This window comes from Cheilinus undulatus, linkage group 9 (genome assembly GCF_018320785.1).
Source record: "Cheilinus undulatus linkage group 9, ASM1832078v1, whole genome shotgun sequence".
Lineage (NCBI taxonomy): Eukaryota > Metazoa > Chordata > Actinopteri > Labriformes > Labridae > Cheilinus > Cheilinus undulatus.
In genome coordinates, this window is record NC_054873.1 from 14218607 (window position 1) to 14242764 (window position 24158).

The following is a 24158-nucleotide window of genomic DNA, read 5'->3' on the forward strand; positions in this document are numbered from 1 at the left end:
AAGTGATTACATAAACAAACAAATAAATAAAAATATGACAATGGTCCAGTCTACGGAAGCCTGTTTTTGTCACTTAAAAAAAGGGGACAAATTATGAAAGTTAGATCATTATTGGGGAAACGGGGCAAAAGTCGAAATTCTGAGACAATAAGTCATAGTGAGAAGATATATATATATATATATATATATATATATATATATATATATATATATATATATATATATATTACACAATTATGCCGTACTATCTTATAATTATGCTTACATTCTTAGATTGAATTTGTATCTCATTCGACTGTTTATTTCACAACTTTGCTTACTGTGGCATGTTTTTGAATTTTTAACCTAAAATTATGCTTACCATCTCATGATTTATTTATTTTTTTAATCTGATCATTTCGACTTTTTATTTTATAATTCTAACTAACAAAACAACTAACTAAATCATAATTACAAATATTTTATTTTTTCTTCATTTTACTTATCTAATAATTTTGACCTCTTACATCATAATTTCGACATTTTAATCTCTTAATTATGCATTTTATCTCACAACTGCGACTTCTTATCTCAGAATTTTGATATTTCTTCTTCTTGTGTTGCCAGTGAGAACGTCAGTAACCCACCCCTACTGTGGATGTTTTTATTCATGTAGTTGATGTCTTTAGTCGTGTCTAACACCTTACTTCATACTGATTTCTTATCCAAATTAATGCTGTATCATAGTCTGTAAAACAGTCACGTTTGTGAAGTTGCTATCTTGTGGGAACCACTAACAATAGCCCCATTTTTAGCTTTGTGGCATTATCTAACTAATCCAAGGATAGGTTTTAAATTGTATGTTGTTAGAAGTAGGAGAATTTTCTCTAACCACAGAAGAACACTTAATCCTTCCGTTTCTCAGAAGCTGTTCTTATTCAACTGCCAAAATTGGAAGCAGGCATTTTTTGTTTTTGTTTTTTAGGACACAAGAAGGGCAAAACTGTAACCAGAGAAGTGCTTCTAGACATCAGAGAGATAAAAGACAATCGAGTACAATTTTTTTTCAGCGAGATATCAGAGAGTTGAAACAGCTGGCTTGAAGTTGTACCTGTCCCAGCATATCACCCTTTAATTTGAATGACTAATTTTTGTTTTACAATATCCATATCTTTATTTAATACAAATGCAGATTTTTAATGTTTGCACCTAACTAAACTTACCCGTACCAGCAAGGCCACTGGATACAGGACAGAGCTTTCTGGGGCCCAGCCAAATGGGGCCCATGGAGGTCAGCAGAATCATGGTCCATTATAATGTAAGTCTGTGTTAATCATATTTTATATTAAACCTGAATTATACCCACTCTCATCAAAGAAACAAAAATGAATTTTATTTATTTATGCTGTAGTATAATATATTCTAGCCCTGCGATTGACTGGCGACCAGTCCAGGGTGTACCCCGCCTCTCGGTCAATGACAGCTGGGATAGGCTCTAGCCCCCTCACGACCCCCAACAGGATAAGTGGTATAGAAAATGGATTGACAGATATATCCTTTTTCAAAATGTGAAACCCTTTTCTTAAAACAGAATTACCTTTTGGTTTGAAAATTTGGATGGGCACATTAACAAAACCATTAGCAAAGTACTGAAAAGCAGTTAAAATGTGGCAAACATGGGTTTAAAGTGGCCAAAAGCTGCAAAAATGTGCTAGAAAGGTTGATGAAAAGGGGTTATAAAGTGGCATGAATAAGTAATTTGAACATCAGAACCCAGTAGCTTGAGGCTAGCATAGCCAGGAGGCTAGCATCAATGCTACTGATCCGACACATATGCATTGATATCAACAAATCACAGCCCAGGAGTGCCCATTCACTGGGTTTTTCCAGTGAATGGGCAGACCTGCTTACCTGTGTCAAATGCAGTTTCCCATTTTCATATTCAAAGTTCAGGAGGACTAGTGTGTAGAAATTTGATTTAAGAGTGTATATGTAATGTGTGTACATCAGAGAATGATACTACCCAGTAAGGTAAAATATTCAACAATAGCTCTGTACGCTATTATAGCCCTGAGAGGAGGAATCCAAAGCATGATGTTGTATCATGATATACTTTTGAAAGATTAAAAAAATTGAGAATTGAAGACAATTTAGTCCATTTATAGCAGGATGTAAAAAAAGCCCTTCTGCTCAGCGTAGTTCAGGTGTCATATGTGAAATGGTAATGAGATGGTAGGATTATAATAGAACAAAATGAACCATATAATCAGTATATTGGAGTTCTTTTACCTTCACTGGAGCATAGCACAGAAAGACTTTATGCTGCTTCTGAACATATTGTTGCAGCACTGTGGGATATTTGACAATGTGGAATCATCAAGCATTTGTATTGTCAGACCAGGTTATATTGTCTCAGAAAGAAAGTATGTGAGAAATTTAATGAAAGTAAATCAATAAATGAAGTTTGTTTGAAATCTTTGTAGACATAAAGATCAGATCCCGTAGTATAACATCAGCCTGCGTCTAAATAAAATCAAACTGAAGACATAAAAAGTGATAAAAAAAGCAGACACAATTGCAATGCATCCCCTCCCCCTTAATAGATGTGTGAAATACTTTGACATCTCACTCTAGGAAAATACCAGCTGCTGAGGGATGCTTGAATTGTGTACAGCAGGCCCATTGTGATCCACCATCCTGTTATTGGAGGCAATATTTCAAGCAAACACTTAGTAACGCCCCATGCCACGAGTTGCTGGAATTTGGGATATTTTTAAGCCAAGCATCAGTGAGTCAGTGCCCTTTTTCAATCCAAATGCCAGGTGCCTGTTGTTGGTGAGCTTCTGATGGATCATTGAGACGGTACATTGTCAAGATGCATATCTTAATCACATATGACTTGACCCTTCAGTGGATTTGGCTAATGCTAAAGAGTCATTATATTGTGTCCTCCAGTTTTCATTGAAACACAATAAAGGGCTTATTTCAGGCAGTTTAGAGGCTATCTTTTATTTGTTGTTAAGTCTGAAATGATCCAGATTGTTTCTCTGCAGATCCTCAGGTCTGTTAAACACATGTCTTGGCCCTTAACTGCCATTATTATCCTCCTTCTTATGTAACATATCATATCAGAAAAGAACAAAATTCCTTGAGGCTTTTCTGCTGTATTAGTTCTGACAGGTGACGTCAAAGTCACAGTCTTTGTGCAACAATAAATTTTCTCCTAATCCATCTGTAAATCAAACTCACCGTCAAATATTGACTCTTAAGTTATGGAGGATCCACCTGCAACCACCATCACTGAGAAGCTTGCTTTCCTATATGCTGCACATGTTTGTCTGTCAGTCATTTAACTGTTAAGGGTTTAATAAGTATTAAAGGTTAATTACCATGTAATCTTCATGTCTCAGTCTGCTTATGACTGACAAGCAATTATCCTGTTATGACCCAGTTATGTTACAGTAAATTAGAGGCTTTTATGAGGATAAATATGTTGTCAGTGCGGTACTTCTTAGTTCCTCCTACAGGTTTGATATGATATAAGTTAAGATAACGTAGGATTGCAAGTATCAGTCCAAATAAAAATTCTAGTGCCTGGCTACTCTAAAAATTACAGTATAATATAGGGAAAACATCAGGATGTATTATGGAGTGTGAAGTTAAAATTCAAGTATGATTAACAGAGTAAGAAAAATGCAACAGTCAAGGCAACATCAACGAGAGGAGTTTGGCTGGAGAACCTACATCACTGATGGTCACTCTCATAGACCGTTCATCTGAGACACTGGCTGTGTCCTAAACCACTCACTCATTCCCTACTCCCTATCCACTGTATAGTGAGCATAAAGATAATGGTCTCATGTCTTGTAATCCTCAGAGTTACTCCGTTTTGAATCCTTAACATTTTCTTACAGATTTGGCAAAAACCAACAAACAAAAAAGTATTAAATCAAGTTATTATATGTGTTGCTCTTCTCATTCGTCCGTCATGTTTGAGAGAAGCAACTGCGACACATGATGGTAAATATTGCTGGGCCTTATTGCTTGAGCCTTGGTTGTTCACTACTTTTCAAAATGCACTGTGGGATAGAATGAGTGCACTATGTAGTGAATAACAATGGTCACTCAGAATTCGGACACCACAACAAAATGGTGTATTCACTATGTAGTGCACTACATAGTGAATAGGGGAGTGATTTCGGATACAGCCACCATCTCTTTCAGAATGGAAATACATGCTAAAACTTTCAAAATAAAATCCGATAAACAATCTGCTTACAGGATAAAAGCTTCTCCGTCATGAAAACATTCTAACACAGCAAGTGTAGCTCCCCTAGCTCAACTAGCTGCATAAGCTACATAGCTAATGTAGCTATATAGCTAATTTAGCCAAAGCTAAGACCACAAAGGAAGACTATGTGGTTACATTCTCTACATACCTACATTAGATATAGCAACTTTTGCTAAAGCTCACATTGCTAAAGCTAACAAAGCTACACTGGCTTATGTAGTAATGTTAATTACATAGCTAGCATATCTTTGTTAGCTTTAGCTAAAGTTAACAGAGCTAAAGTGAGCCCCCATACTTAGTCTTGAGCTCTGCTTAGGATCCATTTATGCAGACCCCAGGTAGTGACCATTAAGATGAACATACTTCATTATGTTAAAGAATGGTGATATTGCAAATAATAATGTTAATGTGAAGGAATGTTGCACATGGTATTTCACTCATTGAGTGCCAGCCCTTTTATAAAATGGAGAGTGGCTTGTGCCACCGTTTTTGGCCATTTTTAGTCCTCTTTCAAGACCCACAGAATATTTTCTGCTATGATTCTGAAAACACCAAATAGCTCAAATGAAAGAAGGAACTCTCTATTTCATCATGGAAAAAACATTTGTTTGTTGCTTGTTCCGTTCTTGATTTATCTGGTTGAATAGAGGCTAATTTCACTGGCATTCTTCAGTCTCTTTGCTGGCCGAGGCAGATCAATAAAAGCACCGATCCTTGGATTCACTGTCGTTAAGTTCAGTGTCGGTTTCAGTGAGTAAGTGATTTCTCAGGCAAAAGTTTAAAGTTTCATCCAGCATCTAAGTTAGAACTTTTAGCTTAGATTACCTCCGTAACAATCGCTCTGCTCTTTGAACCCAGGGTCTCCACCTCTGATGTTTGATCTACCGTCACTTCTGACTGTAGTGTTCCGACTACGTATCCCAGAAGCCCCAAAATTACTCACAGGGAGCGTGAGAGCACCCCCTTGTGCCAGCTGCTGAAAAAACACTTCTACGTATATATACGTCAATGGCACTCAATGAGTTAACATACTAGAGTCAAATATGGGTTTGAATCTGGCCTGTGGCCCTTAGCCACATGTCTCTCCCCACTCTCTTCCCTGTTTTCTATCCACTGTCCTTCCTCTGTCAAATAAAGGCATGAAAAAGCCCAGAAATAAATCTTAAAAAAAAAAAAAAGAAAATTGTTTCAAGGTTATTCTTATGCAGTCTTTTTCAGAATTAATAACAGTGACAAGATAGTTACCCTCATATGTGTGATTGAAAAAATACAAGCAATACTTTATCATTTTTATAATGCATAAGAATGAAGGAGATATCAACACCAACGTCTTTATCCTGTCAGGTTGTTCCAAATGTCACTCAACAATATTAGTTTGTGTTGAAGATGGCTCTAATCCACCATAATCCCAAAGAACATAGTGTACACCCCATTATATTGCACTGGCTACAATATCCTCTTAGTTGCATGCCTGTCGGCTTTTCAGGATGCTTCATTTGTTCCATGAGTTGTATAAACATTCCCATGTTGACATAGCACATAACAGACATATTAACATCCTTATTATTTCAACCTATGTCTCACAAATTATTCAGGGTTCGTCATGTTGGATGAAGATGATTAGGAACAGTATATGTGGTTATTTCCTTGAGCTACAAACTTTTACCTACAGATCCTTTCATCCTTATAGGTCTTCAGCCAACATTGAGAGTATTCAGAGGCAATATACATATGGTGTATATGCAGTACACAGAGTAAAAAGACTCAGGCTCCATAACCCTGTGAGGCAATACTAAGTTAAAATGGTGGTTTGATTTAAGAGCTCACTTCATTAGGAAATCCAGAATAATATCAACATTTTGGCAGATATGTTTACCACAAACATTAGTTCAGCATAGCAAATTAGCACTGATAGCCAACAAAGTCATCATGATAAATCCCCTGAAAATCTTGATTTAAAATGTTTGAGGTTATTTAAGGATAACTGAAAACTTTGCTGTTGAAACCATGGATATGGCTAAGGGATCACAAGAGGATTTATTCAACGGGGGGACCAATACACCTAACCTGTGATATATGTATCATGATACTGTGTTCACTTTGCAATTTTATAACAGTTTTTCTAATGGCATTGAAGTAGCCTATATTAAACATATGCCTAACAGAGAAGCTAGCAAGCTAACTAGCATAGTTGAGTTGAACACTGCAGGGCCCTTCAGGCACCTGAAGCCAGGCGTCACATCCAGCTACTCTCTATGCTGGTAGCCAAAGTGAGGCCACTCACACCGAGAATAAACCAGAGGCCGGACTTCAGGCCCCAGCACACCTTTTCACAGCATACATTTTTGTCAGTGTGCTGTGAAAAGGTGTGTCCCACCCACCCAGCCATATGCAGCCCAGCTTTCAGCCACCACTGAAGATGGCCCTGCAGAACCTTGTCATTTTCTGGAAGCACGTCTTGAAGAAGCCGGTCTGAGTTGGCTTCATCAGGCACTCCTTCAGTGTCCACTGAGTATGTGATGACAAATTTTGTCTGCTGCAGCAAGCAGCAAGCCCCTCCTAAGAGAATCTTTACTCAGGTCCTTGGAGAGTTTTTTGTAGACCGTTGTAAAAATCTTTTGCTTATTCTCTGCGTTCAGATCACAAACAGCTCCATCACGGTTGTGATGGCAGCTTTGCAGGATTCTGTGGTCGGATCTGTCATGACATTTCTAAAAGTCCTCTGAAACAGCCCTGTCACCATAATCTCACAGGTGAGTTGTCTTCATCAATCTCTTCCCCTGAAGCCGGCTGGTCATCTGGATCATCTCTGACAGAAGCACAAGGCTCTAAGTAGGCAAAGTTATCCACTTGACTGTCCCTGAACATGAACATTCGACACTGGTCGACGACTCCCTCCATCTTCTCCATGGCAGCAGTGGCATAGCCTTTCCTCCTCTCATGCCTCTGTGCCTGCTGGTCGAGCCAGTTCCATGAGTTTCATGCAGGAGTCCACTTCGGTGCGAACAAAGTCCATCATGCGTACCCATCGCTTCTTGTCAGGGGAAAGTTGGAGAAATATAAATGCAGCCAAGCGCTGCTCTGTCAGCTCATAGTTGCCATTTGCCATCTTTTGTGCCATCCTTCCGTACAGACACATGACATCAGTGCCTTTTTCCCACTGGCTTGTTTTCAATCAGGTCCTCAACAATTTGATCCAAACTGTCAATTACCTCCTGCATAGAAGCTCTGTCTTTTCTGGGCACAAATTTGCTCCTAAGTTTCACAATGACAACTAAAAATGTTTCCACTAAAAAATCCTTTAGCAAAGAAGGCCTTTGTCCTGGTTGTTATCCTCTCCCACAGGGACCCCTCAACAGAATCCAGAGATTTTCTATAAGGTGAGGCTTCTGACTTTGATTGAAGTTCATTTTCAATCACTTCAACAATATCAGAAGCTGCCTTTCTTAATTTTTTTTTCTGGCTGGCCTCAAGCATGTCTAATTTCTCTGCTGTAAAATCAGCACTGGCCTCAGATTGAGTCATATTCTCAGCCTCTTCCTTGAGGATGGACTTGACTGCCACTGAATTACAGAGACTTTCCATTGACAAACGTTCTAGTGCTTCTTCCTCCATAAAAGGAGCTTCAGGGGTCCCACAGGCCTCGACACCCTCCTCCACCCACTCCATCTGTACTATCTCACCTTTAGTTCCACTCTCATTGCTTGACTCAGATTCAAATAACACCATTTTCCTTATCTTTTTCAGTACCGCAATCAAACGATCTGCCATCTTCTTCAGTATTATTTTGAATTTCTTGGGCTCAGAGGCAGAATTTATCCTCCGGGCCACCTCTTGGGCAACAAGTCCGGTGACCTCCTCTGTGCTAGTGCAGACAATGTATTCTTGCTTGACCCCGACTGACTCTGCAAGCACTTGTGAAAGAATGTCCCCTAGGCACTCTTTAACGTCCTTTTCTGTGACGCTAGTTATAGAAATCCTAGAACTGGAGGAGCCCCTCTTTGATTTCAGATGTCTCTGTTGAGACTCCCTGACCTCTAAAGCCATTAAAATGTGTCAATAGACCACATTTATAATATTGGCACATATTGCTGCCAAGAACTCTCTTGTGCTCTCCTTATTTTTGTCAAACAAAATTGTTCCATTCATCAGGAGACAATTTCATCAGATAATCCTCCATGGTAGGAGGAAGGGTTTCTGATGAAATGGCTGGGAAGATCGGCTCCATTTTTTGCTTTGACTGTAAGCTCTACATTTTTTCCCTAATTTTCTGTTTCTTTAAGAGGGTAACCTGTTTGAACTGGTTAATAAACTCATTTCCTATCAGTATTGATGAGCACAATTGAATAAAACAATCCCTGCTGCTGAGAATGTCACTCACAAATATCACAACATAACCTGTGGGGTACCTGCACACGGTGCCTTTGATCTGTGACCACAGACTGTAGAAAGAACTGAACAAACCCCGTGTGATGTCAGTCGTCTGCTTACAATAGTCGGACTCAAACGGCTTTTGAAGCCAATCTGTGGAGGCTTCCATATTGAAATCGTGGTTTCTACCGAATTTTGTATCAACCTAATGGCCCACCCACTAGGTGCGACTTCCTGTCAGCCTGCTAGCTAGCATCCCGGTTGACAGAAACAGAGCCTCTGCCCGCCAAGCTATCTGTCAATCAAATGAGACGCGCCAATCAGCTTTCATCCTAAATATAATCCAAACGATCGTGGTACAAAATATTCAACCCCTGTACAGTGGGAGCACAATGAGACACTAGCTATTGAGACATGTTTGGTGTTTTGAACCAGGCTGTAAACCTGTTTATTTCGTGTGTCAACACTGGCTGTTTAACATGTGTGCAGACATAACTTTGGTGTTCCTGCAGCCAGCCTCAAGTGGAAACTGGCGGTATTGCAATTTTTTGCACTTCAGCATTGGCTTCATTTTTCAGGACCGGAGGTTGCCACTTGTCTGTGACTTAACCCCGAGTTCCAGTTCCTTTGATGTGTCATGCAGCTGCGCCATATGGCTTGATACGACGGTAACTGGCTGATGATTGGATGAAAACTTAAGCTCATGACTTTACCTGATTGGAAGGCAGTTAGGGGGTGGGACGTGCCTTCCAGGCAAATTTGAGGACACAAAACACCACTGACAAGGAAGTTGGACCGTAATAGAGGGTATGCGCGTAACGTCACCGGAAGCGGAAGTCACTGCAGTTTTGCCCACTGAGTGGCAAAAAGAAAGGACTACAGACAGTGTTGAATTCCGCCAGAACTTAAAAACTAAAATGGGTAAGAGCTGTTGTGCGATTAACTGTACCAGCAGGTTCAATAAGCAGTTGGAGCTATCTTTTTTACAGGCTACCGAGAGCCAAGGAAAAGAGACAGATGGATTGCTGTGATTTGCAGAAACAACTGGAATCCAGGCACTGAAACCTGGATTTGTGGTTCCCATTTCGTCTCAGGTAATGAATGAATGAATGACAAAGTTAAGCTATGCTGTATTTTTTGGATAAAAATCCTACTTTAAGCTAATACCAACGTCACTTATCAGTAAAACTCTTAACCTTAGCATCTTTCATTCAGCTGTATTCATCATAACTGAAACGTTAACGTCTTCGTTTGTTGAAACACATGATTGTGAACCTACATGATTTGTAAACCAACTCAAGCCGAGGTAAACCCAGTTTTCCAAATAAATGGGTGACGTTAACGTCTAGCACAAAGCAATTGTAGCTGTGTTGTATAAAGTACCCAAAGTCATGCTTCAGTAAAAGTAAAGATATAGTGTTAAAATATTACTTGTGGTAAAAGTGACAGAAACTTAATAAACAGTGCTTAAGTACAGCAAATTTCTGATATGAACTGCACTAAAATATCAAAACTACAAGTAAATTATGCATATATTTACTTGTGTCAATATACATAAATGCTAATAAGTGCTAATCTAGCTCAGATTTCACATAGAAACTTTTAAATTATGGAAAAATTATTTACTTAACGAGTCATAATTATGGCAAAAAAGTCGAAATAGTGTATGTGTGTATATATAAACACAAACACATTTATAAGTGTGTGTGTCTTTGTGTATGTGGGTGTGTGTGTCTGTGTGAGTGTATGTGCCCTACTTTTGTACCCTGGATGTGAGTAATGATGACACCACATGGATGATTTTTTTTTTGTTTTTTTTTTCAGGAAAAAAGAGCGATGATACCCTACACCTAGACTACGTGCCAAGTTCATTTAGTTTCACCTCCACTGCCGATAGGACTCAGGCTGTCAACAACCTACAAAGATATACATGATCTCAACAACTTTCTGATAAAATATTTGACAACAGAAATAGAGGGCTAGCTGCCACAGCTCTTCTGAACTTGCATCAAAGTCCTTCGTTGGAGCAGGGGATACATGCAAACCACGCAGAGGTACAAACTGAAATTGGAGTCTAAGGCACTGAGGTCCAGACAGAGGAGACACACAATGACATTGCCTCATTATATCAACAGATTGAATCTTTAAACACTGAATGCAAATCACTCAGAGATGAAGCTCACAAACTAGAAACTAAGTTGAAACATCGTACCCTTGAAACATTGTACCCTTGATGCTTCACAATAGCAAAATGAAATTTTTCACAGCGTTACCCAATTTAAAGGCTTTCATGTTATTGTTGAGCTATGTGTCCTCATAGCTGCTGCAAAGCAGTCCCTCAAGCCTACTCAGGAACTATTTCTTACACTGATGAAGCTGCGCCTGAATCTCTCAGAGGAATTTTTAGGCTACCTCTTTGGGATTCACCAGTCAACAGTATCAAGAGTCTTTCACCGTTGGATACATGTCATGGCAAGCAGGCTTCATCCCCTGATATTGTGGCCAGAGAGAGAAGACCTATGACGCAGCTTACCAATGTGTTTTCGGACATTTTTTAAGAACTGTGTAAGCATAATCGACTGCTTTGAAGTGTTCAAAGAACGCCCTTCTGACTTAAAAGCTTGCGCTCAAACTTGGAGCAACTTCAAACAACACAGCACTATAAAGTTCCTTATTTCAATCTCCCCACTAGGAAGTATCTCCTTTGTTTCCAAGGCCTGGGGTGGACGTGTTACAGACAAACACCTTACAGAATATAGTGGGTTCCTTGACAAGCTCTTACCAGGGGACTTGGTGCTGGCGGACTGAGGTTTCATGATTGAGGATAATGTTGGCCTATTTTGCGCAGAATTAATAACACCTCCATTCACACGAGGGAAGAAGCAGCTGAGCTGAAAAGAGATCGAAAATGCTCGAGAAATTTCTCGTATGAGAATCCATGTTGAAAGAGTAATTGGAATATGGAGGCAGAAATATACAACTATGACTATTATCATCAAAATGGTTAGCTTACACATAAAAATGTTGAGATTTTGCCAAAACAAACTTCAAAAGGCAATTATTATCAACATCATCCATTTACCTCTTCTGAGGCATAGTGTGGGGTTCATATTTGGTGGTTAAAATTGCTGAATAACCATGAACACCCATCAAAATATGAAGCTAACACTTCGCTTCAGACAAAACAACAACTTACGTTAGTATTAGCATATTAGCACCCATTGTTAGAATAACATTACATTAGCTAAAATCCTTAATTAAACAAGACTTTTGGAAGGCTACAAAAAGTCCTGAAATATCCTACTAACTAAGTTATTGATGGTAATTTCAATCAAAGTTCAGCAATAGCAAGGGTAAGATAGTTAACTGTCAGCGTTAGCCACGAATCTTTGCTAAGCTAACATTAAAACTAATATTGTGTTTAAGATTGACGAGCGATCACGCTTTAAATTACATCGTAAATTTGATTCAAATGTGTTTGTGAAATGGTCATCATTAAAATGTCAACTGTAGCTTCCTACATATAAAATAATTTTCGATAAATGCGAGAAACATATCTTCGCCATAGGAATCCTATTGACACGGTCCCATTGTTTAGAACTATCAGGGTCTCCCATTATCCACCATTGCTGTAAAATTATTGGCCCATTGGCGTCTGTGGAGTTGACAGAACTCTCTCTCTCACCTGCTCTGGTAGGATGTAATGTTGCACCTTCAAGAAAACTCATCCGTGCTATGAGTTATTTTACCTCACCACATCACCTGAGCAGTGTGCCTCACATGACCTCTCGGAGGCTCAAAATCAAGTTGGACGGACTTGAGATTTTATGAAGTCCCACAGTCTAAATGATGTTAAATTCGAGTAACAGTTAGCTTAATAATTCATCCTGTAGATACTGTAGGTCCCTTTGGTTGCTTAACAAGCCAACATGTGTCTGCATTAACGTGGCGGTCTGATATGAGGCAGATGGACAGACAGCGAGGATGGAGAGATGAAGAGAGAAAAGTTAGAGTCAGAAAAGTTTAGGTAACAGGTATACTTTTAAACATTTAACTTTAATGTGACTTTCTTATGAAGTCACTATCACTCTGTGTTTGAGAGAACAGAAGGATTTCTTCATTTACATTATAAAGACCAGTAAGGATGCGATTAAACATGTGAATGTGTCTTGAAATGTTGAAAACTGACTGGTTATAATTATTTTATATCAGGGTTATCCAAACAACAACTCCTGGGCCAATTGTGGCCCTTTTTTCAAAAGAATTAAGGTTATTTCTATTTAATTAGTGAATATTTGAATATTTACATAAACAAGACACTCTTTTTATTGTAAAATTAGTGGAAAGGTTAAAAAACAGAATTCCCAAAAATTAAGACGGAATTTGGAAAAAATTAAAACGGAATTCGGCAAAAAATAAAACGGATTTCATAGGGCCCTATAAATGTGACCTTAACGGTGTTATGGCGATCAAATCACACTGAAAATCCATCATTCACCAGCAGGGGATTCGCGTGCAGGGGGCGCAGCTCCTTATTTTGTTTTTTGGTGCGGCACAGAGCAGTGCAACTGCAAACACAAGCTCAGCTACGAGCACAACTATTGCGTATTGGTAGTAAAAAATATTGTAGAGGTAGTAAAAAAGTCGTAAATCCAACTCTAGGATTCCTGTATAAACCCTGATCAAAATCCACTTAAAGTGGTCAGCTGAGTGACCTGAGCAGTCAAAAATGTGAACTCAAATAACCTCAGATTCACTTAGAGGTGGTGTAACAGAGTCAATAGTCACAATAATATATGAATTCAAAACATCGTGATATATGATAGTATGCTGTCACGTACTTGAAAAAAGTCCATGAGAGCGTTTTGGAGTTGTTGGATTGTGTATTTGATGAGTTTGATGAGGGAAAGCACAAAATACCGTCTGCTAAAATAGCGTTAGCTGTGCAGCTGGTATATCTGTCTCCCCAGATCTAGAAATAGCTTGCACCGACAACTAAAGGAAACGAACCTATTACTAAGACTATAGGAATTATGGCAATGGACGAATTTGCCAAAATGTTGAAGTATCCCTTTAACATCTCACATCAACTACTAGTGTTGTTTTCAGTGTTGTTTGCTGTGGGGTTAGCTCATAGCATTAACTTGTGGCGTTAGCTTGTGGCTTTAGCTCACGGCATTAGCTTGTGGTGTTAGCTGGAATTATGGATTAATTTGGGAATATTGGAATCCTTTTAGCAAAACGGGCAGGGGTCGTTTTTACCACTCTCATTTATTTCATCATGTTTACACCCGTTGAATGTAAACTGAATAGCAGTGAACAAGAATTGAACACAGCTACATCTTTGCCTATGTCATGGGAACTAGGACGTGCTTTCCTGTCAAACATAACTGCACTAATGGACCAGGACTTTGGCTCACAGCAGCCTTCTCTTCTGTGAAGCTAATCAGCTCTGATTGATTGACAGTCAACAAATGGTCCCTCTGAAGGGGCTGTGAAAGGTTTTAGTGTTACGGAGGGAGGGGGAGAGGAACAGCCGTCACATATAAATTCATCAGTAACCTTTTCAGTGATTCACATCATCTCTGAACAGTGAGGCGCTATAGGAAAGGGGGACTTAAAAGGTCGGTTTTTGATCCATTAGAGGCAAATTATTTGTAAATGCATTAAAAAAATAACATCCAGGATAGCTTATGCACCGGTAAGCCATATTCAATATTAATTAATCCTATTTCATCCTCTCTTAAATGCATACATTTGCACATTTTCATTTTTATTTATTCCACCAGCCACTTGACATTTCCGTGATGGTTCATGAGAGTGAGTGAGCGATATTAAACTGGATAACTAGAAATAAACAGGGACACTCTATTCCCATGGAGGTAGCTTTTGTTTTTAAGGCTATTTGGTTGAAAGCAGGAAGTCAATTATTTCCCTTATCTGGGCCATCTGGTGTTTGTCATTGTAGGGCTGATGTCATTCATGTTAGAAGGCCATTTTGTGGTAGGGTCAATTAAAACAACCAAAGAGTCTTTACAGTTAAGGCCGCTTTATTTTTAGCTCAAGCTGGGGCAAGCTTAAAGGAAGTGTACGCAGAAATATCCCCTTCCTGAAATTGTCTCCTATTGCTCTCCATGTGACCCCTAGAATCCACAGCAGGATATACTATGAATGGTCATGTATACAGCATGTGGTGAAATAAAGGGCAAAGATTCATCCACAGGACACACTGGCTGAGGTTATGGAATTAGTGCAGCGCTGCAGGGAGGAAAAAGGTGAAATCAATATCATGGAAAGGCTGAAGTGCCCCTTCTATGCACCAGGAAAAACTTAATGGATCAGTGCAATTGGTTCTCAGGAGAACAGCCAATCAGGTGTAAAGCCCGCTGAATTGCAAGTGGCCTTGTTATGTGTATAGTGACCTTTCAAGTCATGTCAACTTCATTTATATAAACCGCATTTAACCAAAGGGGGCCAAAGTACTTTATGGTTGCATTAAAACAGCAACATCCAACCTGTCATAATAATAACAGTAAAATCTGTTGGAATCATAGTTTTTTGTCTCAAAAGAAGGCCAACGAGAAGCAATGTGTCCACACCAGTGATTTAAATATCCAAGAGAGTTAATAAAAACTTTCTTAATCATCGCCAGTGCTCAAAATACACAAAGATGTTGAAATATATCTGCATACTTATTAGAAAAATTAAAAGGTTTTTGCTCAATATTGGATCACTTTTATAATGTTATCTCATAAAATGTCTTAAAAAATTCTAAAAAAAAAAAAAAAAAAAATTGAATTCTTAATAGATGGCAAGACTATTTGAAGGGATTCTTAACCTACATCCACCTGGCATGAGATGACTTTACAGTATACTTTTTTGAAAAAATTATATAAAAAATAAATAAATAAAGGGAAATTCTACTCAACTTACAATGGAATGCTGTGATGCTGTAATACTTAGTATTTTATTTTGAAAATTTCCTAATACCTGGTAAAAATATTTTAGTGGATTCTTAATCTATATGCCCCTAGCTTTGACAGTACTTCAGTACTTATTTTGTAATACAAATGCAAAAAATAAATAGGAAATGTCATTATATGGTAAGAAAAAAAATATATATATATATTGGAAAAATTTCTTATTAGTGACAAGAATATTTAAAAGGATTCTTATTTTGTACCTGCTTCTGATCTTGTAAATTCTTTTCCTGATATTTTCCCCATATTTTTGAGAAAATTGGGAAATTTGGCTCAAATTGTGAGAGAAATGTTGATTATATTTAAAATTTTATATCTAACTAATAGATGATAATAATAAATATATATTTTTTATTCTCATCCTACATATTCCTGCCATTTACGGGATGATTTAACTGTATACTTTCAGGGAAAAACTAAAGGGAAATTCTGCTCAAATTTCATTGGAACAATCCGATAATGTAGGCTAATTTAAACTTTTATTTTGAAAATTTTCCAGTAGATGAAAAGATTATTTCAGTGAATAGGCTACTGCAAAACTTTTTACCTTGTAAATCAATATGATAAATACATGAATGTCATCTAATGCTCATTTTTTCCACTAAACGTTTATGTTTTGAAAACCACTTTGCCAAAATACTGGGTTGCATTCCTTTAAGGGTGCTTACACCTGTACTTTAGATCATTTTATACTCAGTGACTGGTGTGACTGGAGCTTTGCAAATGCTTTCCCTGCTCACTTTAAACTGTATGGTACCCTTTCAGAGGGGCTTTTATAGCTTTTATATTAGAAGATTAAATTTACTAACACTAATAGTGAATGAGAGACACTCATATATGCTGAGCTCTAAATTCATTCACAAATACAAAATCAATCTTAGTAGAGTGGAAAAACTGTCATTCTTCTGATTGGACAGCTTGAAAGCGAAGTTGCCTTTGTACAGATCTTTACAAAATAGAGATGCATTATTTGAGAAAACATATTAGGAAAAGTAACAAAGACATAAATACCTACTCTCTTTTCATTCTCCCTTCCCATTATGTTTCAATTGATATTAAATCATCCTAGTGATTTTGAAGCTCTGGTTTCCTCTGAAAAAGCAGATATATTGACACAGAATCTGCATGTGATTTCATACCTGTCAGACATGCTTATATAAACTAGGCAGGTGTGAGCAGTTATCTCTACTCACAGGAGTGTATTTCTGTCATGACTGAGATTTAGGGGAAAAAATATCAAACCAGCCAGCTGCAACCCCTGATAATCCTCCTCATTACTGGTTCATTTCCTGACCAAAACAACCGCTGAAACAAATGTGTTATTTCTTATGCGAAAACACCTCTAGACAAAATTTAATGACTCTGTGTAAGCAGGGCTCAAATTCAGCTAAATGCGAAATAAAGTTCAAGCAGAATATAAATGTCAAGTATCTCTGAGAGAGATCATTTACAAACTGCAAGAGGGAGAAAGTCATGCAAGTGGTTTTTAAGGTGATCACTTATTTAATAGAACTATTTTTTAATTGCTTAATTTATTTCTTTTTAAATCTGAAAGGAAAGTGAAGCAGGGTGCTGGTGGCCTTGTGGTTATGCCATGTGGGCTTCAAATCCAGCATGTGGCTTCTTTCCGCCAGGTCTCCCCTTTTCATTCTCCAACAGTTTCCAAGTCTCTCCACTGCCCTATCAAAATAAAAGCATAAAAACACAAAATAAATCTTAACAAAATAGGCAGTAAACCAAAATTCCACTTTGATGTTGAATCATGTGTGGCAGGGCTGGTTAGAAAACTCTAACTTCAACAGTCCAAATATTGTAATTGTACAGCACCAATAAAAATGAAATATCTGGAAAAATCATCAGATTCTCAACAGGATCTCTGGTTATTACCCCTCAGACATTGAAACCAGTTAGTGGTAAATCTGGTGTGTTACTGTTGCCTAAATACAAAACCAAGGAATTAAATTTAAGGCTGCCCCAGTTAAATAAATCTAAGGCAAATAAGAAAAAAGCACATTTGTAATTACACATCTTTACTTTGTCACAGCTTTTAAAATACTACTTTCCAGATAAAACTGATCTTAGTCAGCCCAGAGATGATTAACAGGCTTTGCAGGCCCACAACCAGAGGAAGGAAAGGGGCTCTTTTTATTTTTTTCAAAAAAATGGACTTTTCAGTCATTTCTTTTTTTCCAAGCTTCAAATTTGAGGACTTTATTAAGAGTGGAGCACAAATCTTACAGGAGCTGGCAGATTTGCCATAGCTGTGAGCGGGAGCAGGTGGCCAAAGAAATCACCAGGGGTCCCAGGTGGTCCTGGATAACCGCTGCTTATGATTAAATTAACAAATGATGTGAATGTATTAGTTTGTTTCACAACACAAAGACAAAGCAAAGAAAGTCTCACATATTGGCAAATTTCTCATTTACAAAAGGGATAAGTAACTGACAAAGATGGACAAAAAAGGGTGTTATTTGTTGCAGCAAATGTGAAGAAGCTTTGATAGACAAATAACACAGATCTGGCGCATTTAGAAAGTATTCACACCCTGTCTGTTTTTTTCAATTTTGTTATGTTGCAGCCTGATGCTACAGTAAAAAACTCATTTCCTACACTCAGTACCCCATCATGACAAAGCGAAAACAGAATTGTAGAAAAATATTGCTGTCTAGCCACTCCGGGCTTTATGGCAGCCTCTCCTCCATGCGAAACACATAAAAGCCTGCTTGGAGTTAAAGATAACTTCCATGTGGAGCCCAATCATGCTTTTATGTATTGTGCACTGAGAAGAAGGTTCCATCTATCCTCTCTGCCAAAAAGCCAGATCGGTGGAGGGCTGCAGTGATGGTTGCCCTTCTGGAACTTTGTCCCATCTCCACACAGGATCTCTGGAGCTCAGTCAGAGTAACTATCAGGTTCTTGGTCACCTCTCTTACTAAGGCCTTTCTCCCCTGATTAATTGGTTTGGCCAGAAAACCAGCTCTTGGAAGAGTCCTGGCTTTTCCAGAATTCTTCCATTTGAGATTATGGAGGCTACTGTGCTCAGGGTAACCATCAGTGCAACAGAACATTTTTGTAGCCTCTCTCAGATCTGTGCCTGCAGCAAACCTCTCTGAGCTCTGCAGGAAGTTCCTTTGACCCCTTGGCTTGGTTTTTGCTCTGATATGCATTGTCAGCTGTGAGACCTTCTAGAGAGATGTGCACCTTTCCAAATCATATCCAAACAATTATCCAAAGGGGGACTCCAATCAAGGTGTAGAAACATCTCAGCAATGATCAAGAGAAATGGGAGGAACCAGAACTAAACTTCAGGTGTTTTTGCAAAAGGGTCTGAGTGTGATATTCCAATTTTTCATTTTTCTTAAGTTTGAACATTTTGTCTTGATAGATAGCTGAGTGTAGATTAATATTTTTTTACTGTAGCATCAGGTTGTAGGATGACAAAATTTAACATAAGAGGGGTCTGAATACTTTCTGAATGCACTGTGTGCAGCACTTGCATCTGTCATTGACAAATATATATTGATGAATATTTAGATACGGCCTGAACATGGGCCCTCAGATACAAGAGTAAATAACATTTATCTGCCATGTTTGATTTCACCTAACATATCGAGATAACTCTTAACAGTTAAGTATCCTATAGGTCAGTGGTTCTCAAGAGAAAGCATAACCCAAATAAAAAAAAAAAAAAAAAAAAATTTATGACTGTTGGTTAATTGGTTTTCTTGGCTACCATTACACCATGAAGACAAAAAAACACTCCAAAAAAATTGTGATATTTGGACCCTAAATTGAAAAACTTATTAAACAAAGAGATGGGACATACCAAGCATGATAGAAAAGCACATCATTACAGAAGGATTTGCAGATTTGCATACGTACATCTTATTTTACTCCACTTTACTTCATTTCCCAAGATAGCATGGAAGATTGTTATTTCTGTGGAATTTCCTTGTTATCTTGGGTAAAGCAGCTTTATTTCCCAACAAAATGGAGATATATATATATATATATATATATATATATATATATAAATCTTGAGAAAAATACTGAGTTTTACTTGCCATCAGGAAAACCTAATAAAAAAGGTGAAAATATGAAATTAATGTATGTCCTCTTAGGGCTTCTGTAGACGGAGTCCACAATTTCAAACACTGATGCTATGAAAAATTGTATGAAAACTGTATCAAACCCCTGGCCAACCCATGGACACACCTTTGGTTTAGCTGCCTTTGACAGGAACAGCTTTTTTTAGTATTAGTTCCACTGGTTTCTGCTTTCTGACATTTCGTATGACAAATGATTGATGATTTTATCTCTTGACTATGTTACACAAAGAACAAGGATCTAAAGATGGAGTTTATTACCTGCTGCCATTGCAGCTTTGCCAGGCTTATGTACTTCTGTGCATTAATGGAGACTTTGTCCTTATCTGTATTCTACTGTGCTTCTTTCTATTGAACTGGCTTTGAAACAAGCATCCCTCTGAGACAGCTGTGTCTCTAATATATTCATGACTGGGGTCGAAGAGGGTAACATTTGTTTGATTATTTGATTACATGCAACGAGAATAACAGTTTACTAATTAGAAAAGCAGTAGTCATAATGAGGGGATTGCATAACAGATGCAATGAGATGTTAATATTGGCATAGGTTGTGCTGTCTGAGCTGATATAGGTGTCACACAGAAATGAATGATGGTGTTTGCAGCAAGTGTTGCTGAAGTATCTCTGCGGGTTGCCGTCCAAAGAATGATGATAGAAACCAGTGGCAGCTTCGCTGCTGTTTGAATGAGAAATATGCTCGGACACTTTGACCCTCTCCAGATGATTCCTATCATGAACATCCTGACCTGAACTCTGCTTAGTTTCTCCTTGGAGTCTGTTTCTTTTCTTATAAAATGTTAAGAGTAACTAAACCCTCAGATCAGTTTGTTTTGTCAGTCATATGTCAGTACATATTTGGCTTTTAAGTAGTGTTGTCGATCATTTTGGGACAAGATTTTGACAGCTTGGGTGAGTACAGAGTATTACATTTTACATAATTCTTTGGAAAATGCATAGTTACTGCCCTCTACTGGTTGAAATCAACCTACTGCCAGTTAATTTTTCCATTGGCTGCTTGGGCGGCAGTTACATCACCCAACTCCCTCTGGCTCAGCACTTGCTGCTGATGCTGATGGTTCAAAGTGATATGGCTCTGGACTTCCATGGTTGTGGCCTACAAGTGACCGGAGCAGTGGTGGAACCAGGATGTCTCAGGGCAAGGGCAACAATGATCAAAAAGGGCACCTGCTGTTTATTAGGGGCATTAGCACACATAAAGTTGTCTTTACAGTGAAACAGTTGGAAACTCAGGTTAATATTAATCATTTTCCTTGTAAGATAAATGTAATGAAACAGAAGAGAAATTATCACTGAATATTAACTCTAATTATTTCTCTGTATTGCACATGTGCTATCTAGAGGGCACTGTATCTGGTTTCTTCCACTGATATGGCACAGAGAGGAAGCTTTATCACATTTTGTCATCTGTAAAGGAACCTTGGATGGTACTTTGTCAAATTTGGACCATTTAGAGGGCAACCAGAGAGCACTTTGTCATGTTTATTTTCCATAAGAGCCTCCAAGAGGGTGCCAAACATTAGGGCACTCCTCTGAGTTCACCAGTGCTCTGAAGGAGAAAACTTCTCCACTTCAAATGACATTTCTGTCACCAAAGAGCCATTGCTGCTTCTAGATTCCCCATTCACTTTGCTAAACTTGTTTATCATTTAATTAGTGCACTGCATGATGAGGTAGCCGATGGTGATGGCACAATGGAGTGCTTTACTGCATGTCCAAATGGCATATGGCATGATACAGTGAGATGCAGTGCTTTTGGTGCACTGTTTTTGCTCTATTACTTGCATCGAGATGGAAGAGGACCAAGAAAAAGGGAGATGACAAGGTCCCAGGAGTATTTTCATTATTATCTAGTGTTTTTATGGGAATGGGAATATCTTGCCCATACTCATTTATATGCCACTGATGAAACAGTGGGAGAAAACTGGGGTGAACTGTACTGCCCATGGACATGTTGATGTGTGACTGCAGGAGCTGGGAATTGAACCACCAAACTTCGAGTTGAGAGACATTTGATGCCCAGCTGACTTGTGTTGACATGGAGGCAAAAATGTTTGGTTTCTCAACGTCAAAGAATTTCCTTCACTTTCAAAATAAAAGCACAAGATATTAGCCTAAGGGGGAAACTGAAATATACAGGGCTATGAATGAAATACTGAATGGATGCAGTGTAGACAGTGTATGATGCTTGCATGCTGTATTTTCAAATTATTGGTGTTTTTGCAAAAGGTCTGAATTACTTTTGTGTGTTATAGAGAGGCAACAATCACAGTAACCATGCATAAAGTTGTTAGGCAACACAATGAGTCATTTTGTTTTCAGTTGTATTGCTGATATTACCAGGTTAACTCAGCCAAGGCGTAGGTGTCAGTACCTGATAATGAGCCCCTGTTTGCCTCTCAGATGTACCCCAAACACCCTCTCTGCTCATCCTGCCCCATTGGTCTACACAATACAATAACGCTGGGAGTGTTAGTAATTGTGGTAAATTTATTCAGCCTCTGAGAGGAATATTAGCTGGTTATGAAACAGATTAATCTTGATGTCATACAATGACCCACAGAGGCAAACAAGACCTTCAGGATGAAAATGTATCATTTCCATAGTTATATCCAACACCTGCTATCCCTGCCACTGGGTTGGGGTCATAGAAGTGATTAATACCACACAGACAGGGGGGCCCAATGTTAACATTTCCACAGAAAAGATTAAAGGCTTAATTATGCTCTATATTGGAAACACATACAGATAAGGATGAAGCTTTCTGTCCTTACAGTGTGTTTATTTTGTCCATTTTTCTGCACATTCTCCCAAGCTTAGGGATATGGATCTAACATTGCAATACCGTTGGTAACTGTGGGAGAATATTGATAGTATAATAACCTGAATGCAAAGCATTATGATGATATCATTTAAATGTCATATATCACGGTTGTATAAATAAAGTAGCAGCAGTGATTTCCTTCAACAGGTGCTGTTTCTGATTCACTTTAAGGCCACTTTTCAGGCTGAAAACAACAAACATTTAATTTTCCTTTACTTCTCTGAGCTGGAAATAGACACAATAATATGGCGGGGCAGGATTCTTTGCTGTATTACGTATCTCCATGTCTAAAACTTTAGGGGCGAGGCCGGCTGAACTATGAATATAGACTGTATTCTAAAGTATTATGCAAATACAATTACAATTAAACGAACATTTGTTTTGCAGTTTTTTAAATTAAAGTTTCCAGTTGTGCTTCTTGTCCTGTCAGTTTCCATCACTGACATCGATCCCAGACAGGTTTGGTCATTAGTTTGCCTGATGAGCCTAAAAGGGAAACTACTTAAGAAGGTTCTTCCACATTATTAAGCAGGTCACGGGCTTCATGCAATATGGGGGAAAAGAAAGATGTTTCTGCAGATGAAAAGCATGGAATAGTGCAGCATTCTGCAAAAAGGATGAAAATACTGGATATTTCAAGTAAAATTAAGAGAGATCATCGTACTGCGAAAGATTTGTGTGTGAATCAGGAGCAGACAGGTTCTTTCAGATAGAGGCGTATTAAGGAAAGTTTCTGTGAGGCAAATTCTTTGTATCAAGCGAGCAGCTGTAAAAAATCCACTAAGTAGCAAACAGTTATTTGAAGCTGTGGGTGCCTCTGGAGTCCTAAGAACCTATCAAGGATCCTCCTGAGCCTTGCTGCTGTGCCGAACGCTGTATTTCAGCCACCCTTATCCAATGCCCACAGGGAGAAGCAATTGCAGTGGGCAGAAATACATATGAGACCAATATTCAAACTGTTTTATTCACTGATGAATGCCATGCTACACTGGATGAACCAGATGGATGGAGTTCTGAATGGTTAGTGGATGGCCACCATGTCCAAACATGGCTGCAACTTCGGCAATGAGATGGTGGAATCCCTTTAAGATGTTTGAAAGTGTCAAAATTATCTCAGCAAAATATGTGGAGTTTCTAGCTGCTCATTTCCTGCCATGGTATAAAAAGAAGAACCATTCCTTATGGAGTAAAATAATTTTCATGCAAAACAATGCACCATCCCATGCTGCAAAAAAAAAAAAATCCCACTGAGGCCTTGGCTGCCACGCGCATAAAGGGAGAAAAAAAATTCATGGTGTGGCACCCTTCATCCCCTGACCTCAGCCCTATTGAGAACCTTTGGAGCATCATTAAAAGGAGGCTAAATGAGGAAGGATGGCAGTTTACATTAGAACAGCAGCTCTGGGAGGCATCATCAAATGAAACAGAGGCAGAAACTATGCATAAACCCACAAGTTCAATAGATGAGAGAGTTGTTGAGGTGATATCAAAGAAGGGCTCCTAGAAATTGCTCTGATTTGAGAAAAAAATTACCTCATAATGCAAAAAAATACAATAGATTTGAAACTCTGATTTGTTAAATAATTTGG